The sequence below is a fragment of the Arachis ipaensis genome, chromosome B04, assembly GCF_000816755.2.
Source record: "Arachis ipaensis cultivar K30076 chromosome B04, Araip1.1, whole genome shotgun sequence".
Classification (NCBI taxonomy): domain Eukaryota; kingdom Viridiplantae; phylum Streptophyta; class Magnoliopsida; order Fabales; family Fabaceae; genus Arachis; species Arachis ipaensis.
In genome coordinates, this window is record NC_029788.2 from 58287148 (window position 1) to 58303974 (window position 16827).

The window sequence follows — 16827 nt, forward strand, 5'->3', positions numbered from 1 at the left end:
ACTAGTTTCATATTTAGAATTTGTTTTGAGTTTAGAGATTTTGAAGGAGGTAATTAATTAGCTAAAGTAAAACCAAAAGTATTTTCAAAAAGGTTTGTTAAAAATATAGTTTCCTTGAGTATGTTAATTATTTGCATGTTACTCATTACTTTTACGGCATTCCTATTCCCTACTGAGAACGTGTGGTTTGTTCTCACCCCAAAATCTTCCACCCTTTTCAGTGATACAGGTTCGAAGACTCAGTTTGAAACTGTGGGCGATTGTTAGACCTTATTTATGAGTTAAGTTTTTTTTAATTGAGTTGCTTTCATAGAATTCCCTCGCCCTTATTGCTTAAGATTTTTATACAGAGGGATAGGATTTGTATCTGAGTGTTATTTGAAATCTTTTGTATGACAGATATTATTATTAATAATTATGTGATTATTATTACTCTGAAATGCTATATGTTTTTGATAAACAAAAACAAATTTTCTGGAATTTTCTATAAAACTAAATCGCGATATCGAACTAAAGGCTTAATAGTAAATAGTTAATAAAGGAAAGTAGGTTGGTAACGCCTTACTTTCGGTACGATCATGACGTTCTGAAAGTTGGGTCGTTACACCTCCTCTCTAATTTTCAAGCTATTCATGCCCTATGAAGCCCGAAACACTTAACACACAAATCACGGCATCGAATGGGATAAAGAAAAATTAAAATACATAATTAAAAGTCTCTAGAAGGTAAGTTTTCAACCATGGAGTAATTTTGGGAAGGAATTTTAAATACATGCTTATCATATGAATAAATGGTTAGAGATTTGATAAAACCACACAATTAAACACAATATAAATCATAAAATAATGGTTTATCAACCTCCCCACACTTAAACATTAGCATGTCCTCATGCTTAGTTGAAGGAGATAGAGTGAATGAGTAGGGACATGTAGAACTCATGCAATGCAATGCAATCTATATATATATATATATATATATATGTAAATGCAACTATATGCTTCTTGTCTACTTGGTTAAAAGTAAATAAGCTCTTCATGACAAATATAAATTAAATTTCACTAACTCAATTCATATAGTAAATACAGGTAACATTGTAAGAAGACAGCTCATGAAAGTAGGGAACATAGAATTAAGCACTGAACCCTTACTGGTAGTGTATGTGCACTCTAATCACTCAGGTGTATAGGGTAATCACTCTACTCTTCTCTAGTCATGCTTTCTAAAATTTTTTCTTCACCTAACCAATCAACAATATTTAACATACCAATGCAAACATCATGAGGTCTTTTCAAGGTTGTAATGGGGCTAAGGTAAGGGTAAGGGTATATGTATATTGATGACATGTCATCATGTCAAGTTTTTCTATGCTTTTTCATACAAGAAATTGATAATTAATGCTTAAATATTGCATTCTTTTGTGCTTAAATGGTATATTTCCTTGATCTTTTGATTTTGTAAATTTTGTAGGAAATAAGAAGAAAAAGAAGCAAAAAGAGCACAAAATAAGCTAAAAAGAAGAAAAGAGGAATTTTGGGCACACTTTGAAGTTGGAGCACACTTTGGAGCCTTAGGCCACGCTTTTAAAAGCATGGCCCATGACCAAATCAAGGAAGCTTGACAATCAGCACTCACAAAGCTCAACTAAGTGAACTTAGCTTTACGTGAAAAATTCAGCATGGAAGCAAGAATTTTCGCTATGTTAAACTTGGGCGTTCACAGCATGACCATGCCTCCTTCAAAGGGCCATAACTTGAGCTACAGACGTCCAATTGATGTGCTTTCAGTTGCATTGGAAAGCTGACATTTAGAGCTTTCCAACAATATATAGCAATCTATATTTGGCATAAAATTGAGGCACGAGTGAAAGCCAGCTTTAAGGACCAAAAACAAGCAAAAATAGACCAAAGTGGCTTCACCAAGATTCGAAGTGGGAGCCTCTCACTTGCAAGGAAGGAGCGCTACTCCTTGAAATAAAAATGGGTACAACATTTCACTCAACAAGGCTTGAACTTGGAGCTTCCTTGTACAAGCACTCCTTACTCTCCACTCTTCCAAGGAAATCAACACCAATTTGCTTCCACCAAGGATCGAACTTGGAAGCATGAAGCACACAACTAGGCGCTACAATGGGGAGCTCAGTTGGATTTCCGAACTGAGCGCTACTCTCCCCCATTCTCCACACTTTTGGCATGCCAAGGAGCAAGCCTTGCGCACAAGTTGACACACCCAAGGCTAGACATAGAGCTCAGTTCAATTTTCTAACTGAGCTCTATTGAAGAGCAACGTGAACAAGGGGCTGGCACACCAAAAATTGGGCAACACAAAGCACATTGGGCGCTCAGTTTGGTATTTGAACTGAGCCGTGCCCTGGGAGTGTCACCCATGGGCCAAAATTCAACCAAAATTCCATTTAAATTCAATTCTTCACCAAATTGAATCAAGGCCAACCAAACCCATCTCTCTTCAAATCCAAAGCAAGCAAAGCCCACATCATCACTCAAAGGCACAAGAACAAGCTAGAATTAGGATTTTTATTTAATTTGTTTTTCATTTCAATTTCATTTTATTTTCATTTTGTAAAAAGCCTATATAAAGGCATCATTCTCATTTTCATCTGGGTAGAGGAGGTCAGTTCCATTAGAGAGTATAGGGGCTGGCTCCATTTGAGAGCTCTCTCTCTTAGTTTTCATTTCTGTTTTAAATCTTGGATTGAGATTGGAAGGAATTCTGTTTTCATTCTCTATCTGCAACTTCTCTTGTTCTTCTTCTGCAACTTTCAAGTGAATTGTGATTTGAATCAAAGTTCTCTTCATTGCTTTAATCTTTAATTTCCTGCATCTTATTTTCTGTTGGATCAAGGAAGGGGTTGAGATCTAGACTTGTTCTCTAGTCTCATTGATCCCCTGAGATCTTCAGTTGTCTTTTTGGAATTTGCAATTAAGTTGAGATATCTTGCTGTTTTGAATTTTTCAAGCAATTTCCCTTTTCTGTTTAGATCTGTTGCATGTTATTGCATCTTTTACTTCTCTGTTTAATTGCTATTTACACTTTCTTGTTTGATTTATTTAATTCCCAGCACCCAACTTCCTTTATTCTTCCTGCAATTTAAATTTCCTGTTACTTGTTCTCAAGATGTCTTCAATTGCTTGCTTTACTGCTCTCTTTAATTTCCACCACCCCAACCCCCTTTACATTTCATGCAATTTACATTTCTTGTTATTTAAGTTTCTGCAATTTACTTTTCTTGTTCTTTAAGTTTCTGCATAATTACTTTCTGCAACTTTAAATTTCCTGTCATTTAAAATTCTGTTCGTCACTTTTCACCTCAAATCATCAATGTTAGCTTGACTAAACTAATCACCCACTGAAATTGCTTGATCCATCAATCCCTGTGGGATCGGCCTCACTCTAAGTGAGTTTTACTACTTGATACGACCCGGTACACTTGCCAGTGAATTTTGGGCGTTGGAATTCGTTTTCCAAAATATCCCATCATATATGGCTAAGTGAGCTTTATAAATTGAATCTTTAATTAACCTAAACTTTCACCTAACATAAATACACTCTATATAACTCTAGAATCATGCCAAGCTACCCAAAATTCTCACCTTTGTATTACATATTCATGTATCAACTTTTCTTAAATTTTATCACAGATGCATTGATTTTTTTCATTAACTTAACATTGGGGTAATTTTGTCCCCTTATTTGTTTACTTATTTATTGAATTTTTTTTTTAAATTAAAAGTAAAAGTAAACATAACATTATCAATGCACATGGATTTTTAATTTTTCTAGTCTTACATGAGTAGGTACCCAACTTCCCATTATTTTATCGTGACACATTCCCTTATTAACCCTTGTTCCCACAATTTTCCCATACTCAATTAACACACCATTCTTATCTTAAGCTAACTAAAGATTCAATTGGAATATTTAATTGTTTTTCCGCTTAAGGCTAGTAATGTGGTAAAATATAGAACAAATGGGATAAAAAGGCTCAAAGTGGCTGACAAAGGTAATTTAAAGGGTAGGCTTGTTTGGGATAAGTGAGCTAAACAAATAATGGCCTCAATCATACGCATGCATATAACATATTAAACATTGGACATATAGGATGAAACAAAATAAAGATCACAATCATAGAGAAGTAAACACACAAGAATAAAATATTTATGGTTAAATAATGTAACCATGTAATTAAGCTCAAATCTCACAGGTTGTGTGTTCTTAGCTTTTCAAACTATGTTCCAAATACGACTTCAAACAATTTTAACATGAAATTTTTTATTTAAATTAGTGAAATTTTTCAGAAAATAGTGTCTTAGAAGAAACTTATTATTTTCAATCAAGTAGAACATGCATGCAACTAATTATTACTATGCAATCTATTATATTCTAAACAAAAGAAAAATTAACTAAATATCCTATTTTACTGGTGTTTAAGGAAAAGAAGTTACCTCCAGAAGTCAGGTACTGACCGACCTCCCCACACTTAAAGCTTTGCACCGTCCTCGGTGCCATCTGTCAGGAACAGAGGGGGCTGGTAGCAGCATCTCCACCATCGGGATTGTCATGGCTCCCTGTGCTAGTAAATGAAGTGGACTCCGAGGTGTCTGGGTCTTTGTAGTTTCCCAAACGTATCTCCTTGAGGTATGTGAATTGGCGCTTGTTACGACGCCTTGTGGTGTTGAAAGAGGAATGTCTTCAGCTGGTTCTGTAGGCTGACTTGTAGTGGCTGCTGGTGGTCTGATATATTTCCCGTTAGGGACATACTGATCATCCCGTGGGAGTATGGCTTTGGTGTCTGACGTTAGGATTTTTGCCAGTAAAGAATTTCATAAAAACAGTCGCGTTGTAGATATAGTCTCTAAACCGACAGAAATCCCTTCGTACAAAAGTTTTGGTTGTCACAAGTAACAAACCCCTTTTAAAATTGATAACCGAGTATTTAAACATCGGGTCGTCTTCTCAAGGAATTGCAGGGAGATATGTTCTTATTATTAGTTATGAGTTTGTAAATTGGGGTTCTAGAGTTTGGGCAATGCGCACAGGTATATTTTCAAGCAATAAAAATAAATAAATAACTGTAAAATAAACTCTTGGCAAGGTATGAGAAATTGGAAGTCCAGGCTTAGTTATTCTTATCAAAAACAATGAAAGTTGGATCTTAATTCCACTTAGTTAACCTTTGCTGGAGCAAAGGAAAGTCAAGGGACTAATTAGTTTGATCTTCGAATCCTATTTATTTCCTAAGAAAAGGTTGGGATTATTGAAGTTCAGTTCAATTAGCAAAGATAACAGTTATCAATTATGTTGAGATAAGATAACTCCTGAGTTATTGATTTCTTAACCAAAACCGAAAAAAGTAAATTTATCAGAATAAAAATGCCTTCAGATGTAAAGCAACAATAACATAAATTAAAGAAAGCAATCATAAACTGAAATACCTCAAATAACATTAATTAAGAAAATTATATGTAACATGGAAGAGTTCATAAATTAAATTGGAAAAATAAATAAAAATAAAGAACCTGGGATTGAGAGTCACTCCTAAAACTAAGAGTAGTCCTAAATCCTAATCCTAAGAGAGAGGAGAGAACCTCTCTCTCTAAAAACTACATCTACTCCTAAAATTGTGAATATGAAAGCCTCCTTATGAATGGATGCATTCCTCCACTTTACAGCCTCTAATCTGTGTTTTCTGGGCCGAGAACTGGGTCAGAAACAGCCCAGAATTCGCTGGTTTCGAATTCAACCACGCTGGAATTCCGTCATTGCGACGCGGCCGCATGAAGCACGCGGTCGTGTTGCCTAGCGTCAGAGAAACTATAGCATATTATATATCAAATCGAAGCCCCGGACGTTAGCTTTCAAACGCAACTAAAACCGCGTCGTTTAGACCTCTGTAGCTAAAGTTATAGCCGTTTGAGTGCGAGAGGGTCAGGCTGACAGCTTTGCAGTTCCTTCAACTTCTTGTATTCCTTCCACTTTTGCATGCTTCCTTTCCATTCTCTGAGCCATTCCTGCCCTGTAATCTCTGAAAGCACTTAACACACATATCAAGGCATCTAATGGTAATAAGAGAGGATTAATATTAGCAAAGATAAGTCCAAAGAAACATGTTTTCAATTAAAGCATATAATTAGGAAGGCAAATGTAAAACCATGCAAATAGTATGAATAAGTGGGTAAAGAGTAGATAAAAACCACTCAATTGAGCACAAGATGAACCATAAAATAGTGGTTTATCAACCTCCCCACACCTAAATATTAGCATGTCCTCATGCTAAGCTCAAGAGAAGCTATAAAGGTGAAGAGGAGTAGTAGAATGTATGAAATACAACCTATCTATATGAATGCAACTACATGCAAAATGATTCTACCTACTTAGTTAAAAGTAAACAAATCTTTCAAGAAGAAATATGAACTAGATTTCACTAATTCAAATCATGAAAATGAAGTACAAATAGACTTGCAAGAAGAAAATAGCTCATGAAAGCAGGGAACAAGGGATTGAGCATCGAACCCTCACTGGTAGTGTATACACTCTAATCACTCAAGTGTTTAAGGTTCGATTCTCTCAATTCTCTACTAACCTTACTTTCTAAGGCTTGCTCTTCATCTAACAATCAACATAAATTTAATGCATATATACACATATCAAGAGGTCTTTTAAGGGATGTAATGGGGTTAAGGTCAAGGTAGGATTGTATTTGGCCAAGTGGACTAAAATCTGAATCCTTAATTAACTTAAACTTTTCCCACCTAACTTAAGACAATCTATGTAATCAAAGTACAAAACCTAACTATCCATTAACCATGTTTTCTACATATTCATGCATTCTTATTTCAAGTACAATACATATGCGTTACTTTCACCACTTACTTTGGGGCATTTTGTCTCCTTTTACTTTATTTGCTTTTTTTCTCCTCTTTTTCTCTTTCTCTTCTTTTTCTTCTCTTTTCTCTCTTTTTTTTATATTATATTTTTATTTTCTTTTATTTTTCCCAATGCATATGATTAAATTATTGAATGCATGAACATGTCCTAAACATTTCTTTCACATTTTCATAAAGATATACAATGCCCAATTCTTAAACCAAACGTTTCCAAACCCACTTTTTCCACACTTAAATCATAAGCATTCTCACTAGTCTAAGCTAACCAAGGATTCAAATTAAGGACATTATTGTTTTTCGCTTAGAGTTAGTGATGAGCTAAAGTAAAGAACAAAGGGGTAAAATAGGCTCAAATTGGTTTGCAAAGGATAATGAGAGGTAAGGCCATATGGGTATGTAAGCTCAGTGAAACAAAGGCCTCAATCATGTAAGTGTATGCATACATCAAATAATGGAAATATAGAATTAAGCAAGACAAAGATCACAATTTTAGAGAGAAAAATACACACTAAAAATAAAATATTGGTTGATAAAATGCAACCAATTCAAATAGGCTCAAAATCTCATAGGTTTTATGTGTTCAAGCTCTAAACCATGTTCCAGTGTAATATCTCTTCAAACAAGTGTAACATTAAATTTTATTCAAATTAGTAAAATTTTCTAAAAATTTTCTTGAAAAAGAAAATATTACTTCAACCAAGTGGTAAAATATGCAAAAAATTAAACAAATATGCAATCAAATATGCAAATACAACAATGAACAAACAAATTAAATAAAAAATAAAAAATTTGGTGTTGAGTCAAGAAATAACTAACCCATGGAGATCGGTATCGACCTCCCCACACTTAAAGATTGCACCGTCCTCGGTGCATGCTGAGATGTGCAGGTGGACAGGTTGTTCCAACTGAAGCTCTTCTTCAAGGATTTTGCAGATGGACTTGTCTTGTCTCCCCATGTAAACGTTTTCCGCTTCCCTTCCGGGTGGCCATCCTGAAGAAAAAGGGAAGAAGGGTAACCCAATAATAGAGATAAGAAAATAAATGAAGCATAGTTGGGTTAATGCCAAATGATAAGGGTCTCATTTACATGGAAGCTTCAACATGTAAGTGAGAAAACAATAGAGGCCATGGCATACCAATAGTGCAAAATTTGCAACAATGGGGAAGATAGTGGGTAATGAAAGACAATGTAAGTTCATGTCAATGCAAAAGGAATATCAGTATTATAAAAATTAGCATTGATTTAAATAATATAATCCAATTAGAATTAAACAAGTCACTAAGCACCAAGAAAATACCATAAAAGATGTAACAGTTGAATAAGAACAATTGAACACCAATGGTAAAATAATAAATAAAAATATACAATGAATGAAAGTATGCAAATAAATTAAATAAAATAGAATGAGAGTGAAAAAGGGTGAGAAGAGGAAAAAGAAAGTGAGAAAGGAGATAGAAGGAAGAAATTAGGATTAGAAAAGAAAAGATAAGAAAACTGGCACTAATATGGATAGGTTGTGCGACGCTGGCGACGCGGTCGCGTGGGTGACGTGGTCGCGTGGTGCGCGATAAGGTTGGGTGACGCGGACGCGTAGGGCACGCGATCGCGTGACTCGATTTGTGCTAGTGGCGCGAGTGCAGCCTCGTGGTCGCACAACTCTCTGTTCAAAACTTAGTATTGCCAAAATCCAGGGTGACGCGGTCGCGTGGTCGACGCGATCGCGTGAATGGCCATTTTCTTAAAATGACGCGGCCGCGTGGGGCACGCGGTCGCGTGGTAGGGCTTGGGCTTCCAGTACGAGTCCAGCCCAATTCCAGCTCAACTTTCGGTCATACACTTTTTTACATCGATTTACAGGGCCACATGGTCGCGTGGGTGACGTGGACGCGTGGGGAGGCTTATTTTTCATATGACGCGGACGCATGGGGCACGCGGTCGCGTGGATCAATTTGTGCTACAGCCACGCTTCCAGCCACGCTCTCGCGTGACTCTCTGTTCAGTTCTTTTCTTCCAAAACGCACTGGCGACGCGGACGCGTCAGCGACGCTGCCGCGTCACGTGCGTGCTCTCCCTTTTTTTTATGCAATTATGCAGTATGCAATATGCAGTGCTAATGTAGATGCTATGAAAACTTCTAGGTTCAATGAAAATAAAATAAAATAAAAATAAACAACACGAAATAAAATTGAAAAAGAACGATCATACCATGGTGGGTTGTCTCCCACCTAGCACTTTTAGTTAAAGTCCTTAAGTTGGACATTTGGTGAGCTCCCTGTTATGGTGGCTTGTGCTTGAATTCATCCAGGAATCTCCACCAATGTTTGTGATTCCAATGGCCTCAGGGATCCCAAACTAGGCGCAGAAAGCCTTCAAGTAAGTTAAAGCAAGTGACAAGGCCCCAAGAGTGTTTATTGCCAGAATGGATTCTGGGGTCCCAAATCTTGCTTTTGTACCCGTCTTCTTGTTGATTATCATGATTCCACCCGGGTAGCAAGCACTCAGAATTCTCACTAAAGTGGCCAAACAACTTCCTAGACCCATTCAGTTGAGCTTTACACCAACCTTTGAATTTAAACTTAAAGCTTCCAACCATGATGAACCTTGTAGGACAATTCTTACCACTGGCCATCTTCCTCTTGCTCTTAATGTTACAAAGAGCTCCAAGTTGACCATCCGTCTCCAGTAGCCTATATTCAAGTGGAATTAGAAAGCTAAGGGATATGAATTTTACCCACTTGAATGTTGTGAAGGATGATGGCAACTTAGAGGGAGGTATTTTTTTTGAAATTGCAAGCTCCACTCCCTTGTGCTCTTTGACAACTCCAACCTCTTTGCAAGCTTCTTCTTCTTCTTTAATCTCCATCTCATGATCAACCTCTTCAAAGTCTTTAGCCATGATATGCCTTGGAGGTTGTACACCCTCCTCAATATCAATTTCAAACGTCTTTGAAGGAGGCTTGATAACTTGACTTTCCCATGGAGGTTCTGCATCTCCTAAATCTTCAACCACTTTTTCCTCTTCAATAATTACTGCTTTGTCCAGTAATTTTAATATAAAATTGTACTCATCCTTGATGATTTTCTCTCCATGACAACTCCTTTCAACTACTCTTTCATCTTTAAGGGTCTCTCCTACCTTTACCCATAGGGCCTCCTCTAGCTCCTTATGAAGTATGGATTCGCGAAGATAATCCCTTCTCTCTTGTTTTATGTCAATAGCATCATTGGGATCATGTTGCTCCTGGATGGATGGATGTGGGTGCTCTTCCATGGATGGTGGTGATGGGATGGAGAGATCATTCTGTGGTTGAAAAGGAAGTGCACTAGAGCTTGAGGGTTGATTGTTGAAGGTATTTGGTGGCCTGATTTGGGCGAAGAGAGCTTGTATAGTAGAGTTTAGATCGGCAAGTGCTTTCTCCATGGAGGTTTGGGGTGGATAGGAGGGTTCATTTGGTTCATAGGGTGGTTGGTATGGTGGATACAGGTTAGGGTCATATGGAGGTGAATGGTTGTAGGTGGCTTGTGAGTATGGTGGTTCAAAGCTGTGTTGAGGAGAGGGTTTATAGGCATATGGTGGTGGTTGTTGATAGTCCATTGGAGGTGGTTGTTGCCATGAGGGTTGATCAAATCCTTTTGACTCCTCCCATCTTTGATTGTTCCAACCTTGATGCCTGTTTTTATTGTAATTTCTTCTTCCTGCAACATAATTGTAACCAGACTCATAGCCAAAGGGGTGAGAGTTCATAGTAGCAAATAAAAATTAAAAACAAAAATAAAAACAAATTTAAATTGAAAGGTTATTTAAATTTTGAATTTGAAAATTAAATTTTGAAATTTTGAATTTTAAATTTTTGAATTTTGAATTTTTGAAATTTGAAATTTGAAAATTTTTAAATTTGAATTTTGAAAATTTTTTAAATTTGAATTTTGAAATTTGATTTTTTAAATAAGATAAGATAAAAATTTTAAAGTAAAAACCAATAACCTCTTAATTTAAGAAAAAGCAAAAATAAAAACAAAAAATAAAAACAAATAAACAAGCAAAAATAAAAAATTTACAATAACCAATAATAAGGCACACGTTTGCAATTCCCCGGCAACGGCGCCATTTTGACGTTGGGATTTTTGCCAGTAAAGAATTTCATAAAAACAGTCGCGTTGTAGATATAGTCTCTAAACCGACAGAAATTCCTTCGTACAAAAGTTTTGGTTGTCACAAGTAACAAACCCCTTTTAAAATTGATAACCGAGTATTTAAACCTCGGGTTGTCTTCTCAAGAAATTGCAGGGAGGTATGTTCTTATTATTGGTTATGAGTTTGTAAATTGGGGTTCTGGAGTTTGAGCAATGCGCACAGGTATATTTTCAAGCAATAAAAATAAATAAATAACTGTAAAATAATCTCTTGGCAAGGTATGAGAAATTGGAAGTCCAGGCTTAGTTATCCTTATCAAAAACAATGAAAGTTGGATCTTAATTCCACTTAGTTAACCTTTGCTGGAGCAAAGGAAAGTCAAGGGACTAATTAGTTTGATCTTCGAATCCTATTTATTTCCTAAGAAAAGGTTGGGATTATTGAAGTTCAGTTCAATTAGCAAAGATAACAGTTATCAATTATGTTGAGATAAGATAACTCCTGAGTTACTGATTTCTTAACCAAAACCAAAAAGGGAAAAAAGTAAATTTATCGGAATAAAAATGCCTTTAGATGTAAAGCAACAATAACATAAATTAAAGAAAGCAATCATAAACTGAAATACCTCAAATAACATTAATTAAGAAAATTATATGTAACATGGAAGAGTTCATAAATTAAATTGGAAAAATAAATAAAAATAAAGAACTTGGGATTGAGAGTCACTCCTAAAACTAAGAGCAGTCCTAAATCCTAATCCTAAGAGAGAGGAGAGTACCTCTCTCTCTAAAAACTACATCTACTCCTAAAATTGTGAATATGAAAGCCTCCTTATGAATGGATGCATTCCTCCACTTTATAGCCTCTAATCTGTGTTTTCTGGGCCGAGAACTGGGTCAGAACCGCGTCGTTTGGACCTCTATATCTAAAGTTATAGCCGTTTGAGTGCGAGAGGGTCAGGCTGACAGCTTTGCAGTTCCTTTAACTTCTTGTATTCCTTCCACTTTTGTATGCTTCCTTTCCATCCTCTGAGCCATTCCTGCCCTGTAATCTCTGAAAGCACTTAACACACATATCAAGGCATCTAATGGTAATAAGAGAGGATTAATATTAGCAAAGATAAGTCCAAAGAAACATGTTTTCAATTAAAGCATATAATTAGGAAGGCAAATGTAACACCATGCAAATAGTATGAATAAGTGGGTAAAGAGTAGATAAAAACCACTCAATTGAGAACAAGATAAACCATAAAATAGTGGTTTATCAGTGTCCCCAGCTCTGTAGGAGACTCCGGCTGTCGAGACGAGATCTGAAACCAAGGCGGGAAAAGGTAGGTTGCCCGCAATTTGTACGTGTCCCATTGCATTCCGGATGTGTCTTGGTAGGTTTAGGTGCTGGTCTGTAAGGATACACTAGAGTAAAACAACCATGTCTGCAGTGAAGGGGGACTCGTGAGTTCTTGGAAAGACATAATGGGACATGATCTGTGCCCATACTCGAGCCTCCAAGGTAAGTGCTGAAGCCGATATTCCCTTAGGTCGGGAACGATGGTATCCGTAGATCCATCTGCTGCCAGGTTGTCCTATAACTCTGAGAACGGCGTCCTAGTCAAATTGGTATGTCTAGCGCTTGAGTGAGACTTCTTGGAATGTGTCCAATCCTTCTGGAGCTGGGGGAAGATCTAAAGTTTGTTGAATGGCCTCTTCGGTTACGGGGACTTGATTTTGACGGACATAGACAGACTGCATGGTTGGCATGTGAAAGTTGGAGTAGAATTCTACTACCCATGAGAGATTAACCTACCGTGGCTGTCCTCGTAGGAATCCCCATTGTCTTCGTTCAATTTGCGGCTCAACAAATTCAGCAATGTGGGTTGGGAGGATGAGAAGGTATTCATTGTTGTAATTTCTCTCTGCCAGGATGGGGAACATCTGCTCACAATAGCGGTTAGGAAACCGCGCAGTGTCCTTTGCTAGAAAGGCTTTTTCTTTTTCATCGACCTTGATGATCCTCTTAATTCTTTTTGTTGAGGGCTTTACTGCTGTTGAAGATGGCTCTGCCACTAATGCTCTTTTTGTTCCTCCCCTTGCTGGTGGTTTGGGAGTAGCTTTCTCCTTACCTTTCTTGGTGGCCATCCTGAAAAAGGAAAGAGAGAGTAATATGTAAAGCGAAGGGTTCAAACAAGGGAGCGAATATTATGAGTGGTAATCAATGCACGGTAAAGAGGGATGTCGTTAACACATGGTCTAGACTACATGTGAAAAGTTCATCAAAGGTAAGATAATAAATGCATGTGATAGCAATTAAATGCAAGATGTTTATTGGCATGCCGGCAAAGGCATGAGTAGCATAGATCCAGCATTCAATGTCCAAGTTAGATTACCAAGTCTTTCAAACTAATAACCTGTTTGTATTGACAATTAAATTTAATCAATAAAATATAAAAGGGATTTTGTGAAAAGCAGGCATTAAAGTAGTAGAATAACATAAAGGTAGTGCATGATGCCATACGGGCTTTTTCACAAACACTTAGCATGCATGGTAAAAATGTTGTTGAGAATATAAGATAGAACATGCAAGCAAACCTTTAAAAGGTAATATTAATTGTCAAACAATTTCATAATAATCCACAAGCAAAATATAGAAATAAATAATGACCCAAATAAATTTTCAACACCAATTAAAGAAATAAAAAGAAGGAAAAGAAAATATAGATAATGAAGATAAAAAAGAAAAATAAATAAGAAAACATGAATAAAAGAAAAGGAATAATAATGAAGAAGTAAAGAAGGAGGAAGAAAAGAACCTTGATAATGGGGGTGACAAATAAGGGAGGAGAAAGTAAGAAGTGAGAATGAGTAGTGAAAGAAGAAGGGGGAAGAAAGAAATAACAAAGGAAAAGATAAAATTAGGATTTGGGGAAGAAAAGAAAAGATATTTTGGCTGATTTGAATATTCTGTGCGCTGCATGCGACGCGGACGCGTGGGTCACGCGGTCGCATGGCATGTGAATGTGTCAAGTGACGCGGACGCATGGGTCACGCGGTCGCGTGACTTGAATTGTGTGAATGGCGCAAGAGCAGCCACGAGTTCGCGCGACTCTCTGTTTCAAACTCTTTTAGCCAAATTTTTAAGGTGACGCGATCACATGGTTGACGCGATCGCGTGAATGGTGATGTTTTGAAAACGACGCGACCGCATGGGGAACGTGGTCGCGTGATGTAGCTGGTGCTTCTAGCATAAGTCCAGCCCAGCTCCATCGCAACATGCTGCCATACACCTATTTACGTCGATTTTACGGGGTCACGCGTTCGCGTGAGTGACGCGAACGCGTGGGAGGCTTGTGTCGCAAATGACGCGGACGCGTGGGCATGTTTGTGCCTCAGGCACGCCTCCAGCCACGCTTTCGCGTGACTTTCTGTTCAATCTTCCTTTTCTTCACATTGCACTAGTGACGCGGACGCGTCAGCGACGCTGCCGGGTTGCGTGCGTACTTTTTTTTTTATAAAACTAATAAGCAAAATGCACATGCAAACTGTATGCAGCTAAATGCAGGGATGATGAGAAGAGTCATTAACATCATAAAAATAAAGTGAAAATAAAACTAAGACTGAAACGGAATGATCATACCATGGTGGGTTGTCTCCCACCTAGCACTTTGCTTTTACGTCCTTAAGTTGGACACTCGTTAGGCTTCATTCAGCTTCTCTTCGTGGATCTTCCAAGAGGAAGATCTCTAGTTCCTTTTGATTCTTCATCTTCTCACCATGGTAAAGCTTTAGGCAATGTCCATTAACCTTAAGAAATTTGGAGTTAACAGGATGACGCAGGTGGAAAATTCTGTATGGCTCTACCTTCTCTACTCTGTATGGACCTTCCCATATTGATCTCATTTTACCTAGCATGAGCCTCAGTCTGGAGTTATATAGTAGAACTAACTCCCCTGGTCTGAATTCTTTTCTTTTAATGTGCTTGTCATGGACAGCCTTCATTTTCTCCTTGTAATGCCTGGAGTTGTCATATGCTTCTAGGCGGAGGTTCTCTAGTTCTGCTAGTTGTAGCTTCCTTTCAGCACCAACTTTCGTAAGATTCATGTTGCATTCTTGTACAGCCCAGAAAGCCTTGTGTTCCACTTCCATGGGGAGGTGGCAAGCCTTTCCATATACCAAGTGGAATGGGCTCATCCTAATGGGTGTCTTGTACGCTGTTCGATATGCCCAGAGTGCATCTTATAGCCTGGCACTCCAGTCCTTCCTGTGAGGTTTTACTATCTTCTCCGAAATACGTTTAACCTCTCTGTTAGAGACTTTTGCTTGCCCATTGGTCTAGGGATGATAAGCTGTTGCTACTTTGTGAATTATCCCATGCTTTTTCAGTAATCCTGTTAGTCTCTTGTTACAAAAATGGGTGCCTTGATCGCTCACGATTGCTCGTGGTGATCCAAAGCGACAGATAATATGGTTTCTAACAAAGGAAACAACAGTGTTAGCATCATCAGTACGGGTAGGAATTGCTTCCACCCACTTAGAAACATAATCCACGGCTAACAGTATATAAAAATAACCATTAGAATTTGGAAATAGACCCATGAAGTCAATGCCCCAAACATAAAAAATTTCACAGAAAAACATAAGCTGTTGAGGCATCTCATCCCTCTTGGATATATTACAAAACCTTTGGCATGGGGAACAAGATTTACAAAATTCAGCAGCATCTTTGAAAAGAGTAGGCCACCAGAATCCACAGTCTAGAATTTTTCTAGCTGTTCTTTGAGGGCCAAAATGTCCTCCACTCTCAGATGAGTGGCAGGCCTCTAAAATAGACTGGAGTTCTGATTGAGGCACACACCGTCTAATTACTTAGTCAGTGCCACACCTCTATAAATATGGATCGTCCCATATATAATATTTAGACTCGCTTTTCAGCTTGTCTCTCTGGTGCTTAGTAAAATATGGAGGAAAAGTGTGGCTAACTAGATAATTAGCTACAGGTGCATAACAAGGAACTACTTCAGATACTGCTTGTAAGCTATCAAATGGGAAATTATCATTTATAGGAGTGGAGTCACTCTTAATGTGCTCAAGGCGACTCAGGTGGTCTGCCACTAAATTCTGGTTACCACTCCTATCTTTAATTTCTAAATCAAATTCTTGTAACAGCACTATCCAACGTATTAGCCTTGGTTTGGACTCCTTTTTCGCTAATAAATATTTTAGAGCTGCCTAGTCTGAGTACACTACTACCTTAGTACCAAGTAAGTAGGCTCGGAATTTATCCAGAGCAAAAACAATAGCAAGAAGCTCTTTTTCAGTAGTAGTATAATTAGACTGAGCAGCATCTAAAGTCTTAGATGCATAAGTAATTACAAAAGGGTTCTTACCTTCGCGCTGAGCCAGCGCTGCTCCTATTGCATGATTGGAAGCATCACACATGATTTCAAATGGCTGGCTCCAGTCTGGTCCTCTCACAATTGGAGCTTGAGTCAGGGCGGTTTTCAGCTTATCAAATGCTTACATACAGCTTTCATTAAAACTCAAACTCAATTTCCTTCTGCAGCAATCTGGATAAAGGTAATGCTACCTTACTGAAGTCCTTAATGAATCTCCTGTAAAAACCTGCGTGGCTAAGGAACGAACGGACTTCCCTCACGGAGGAGGGGTAAGGTAAACTAGAAATAACATCCACCTTTGCTGGATCTACAGAAATGCCAGTATTAGACACAACATGTCCTAGTACAATTCCTTGTTTGACCATAAAGTGACATTTTTCAAAATTTAATACAAGGTTTG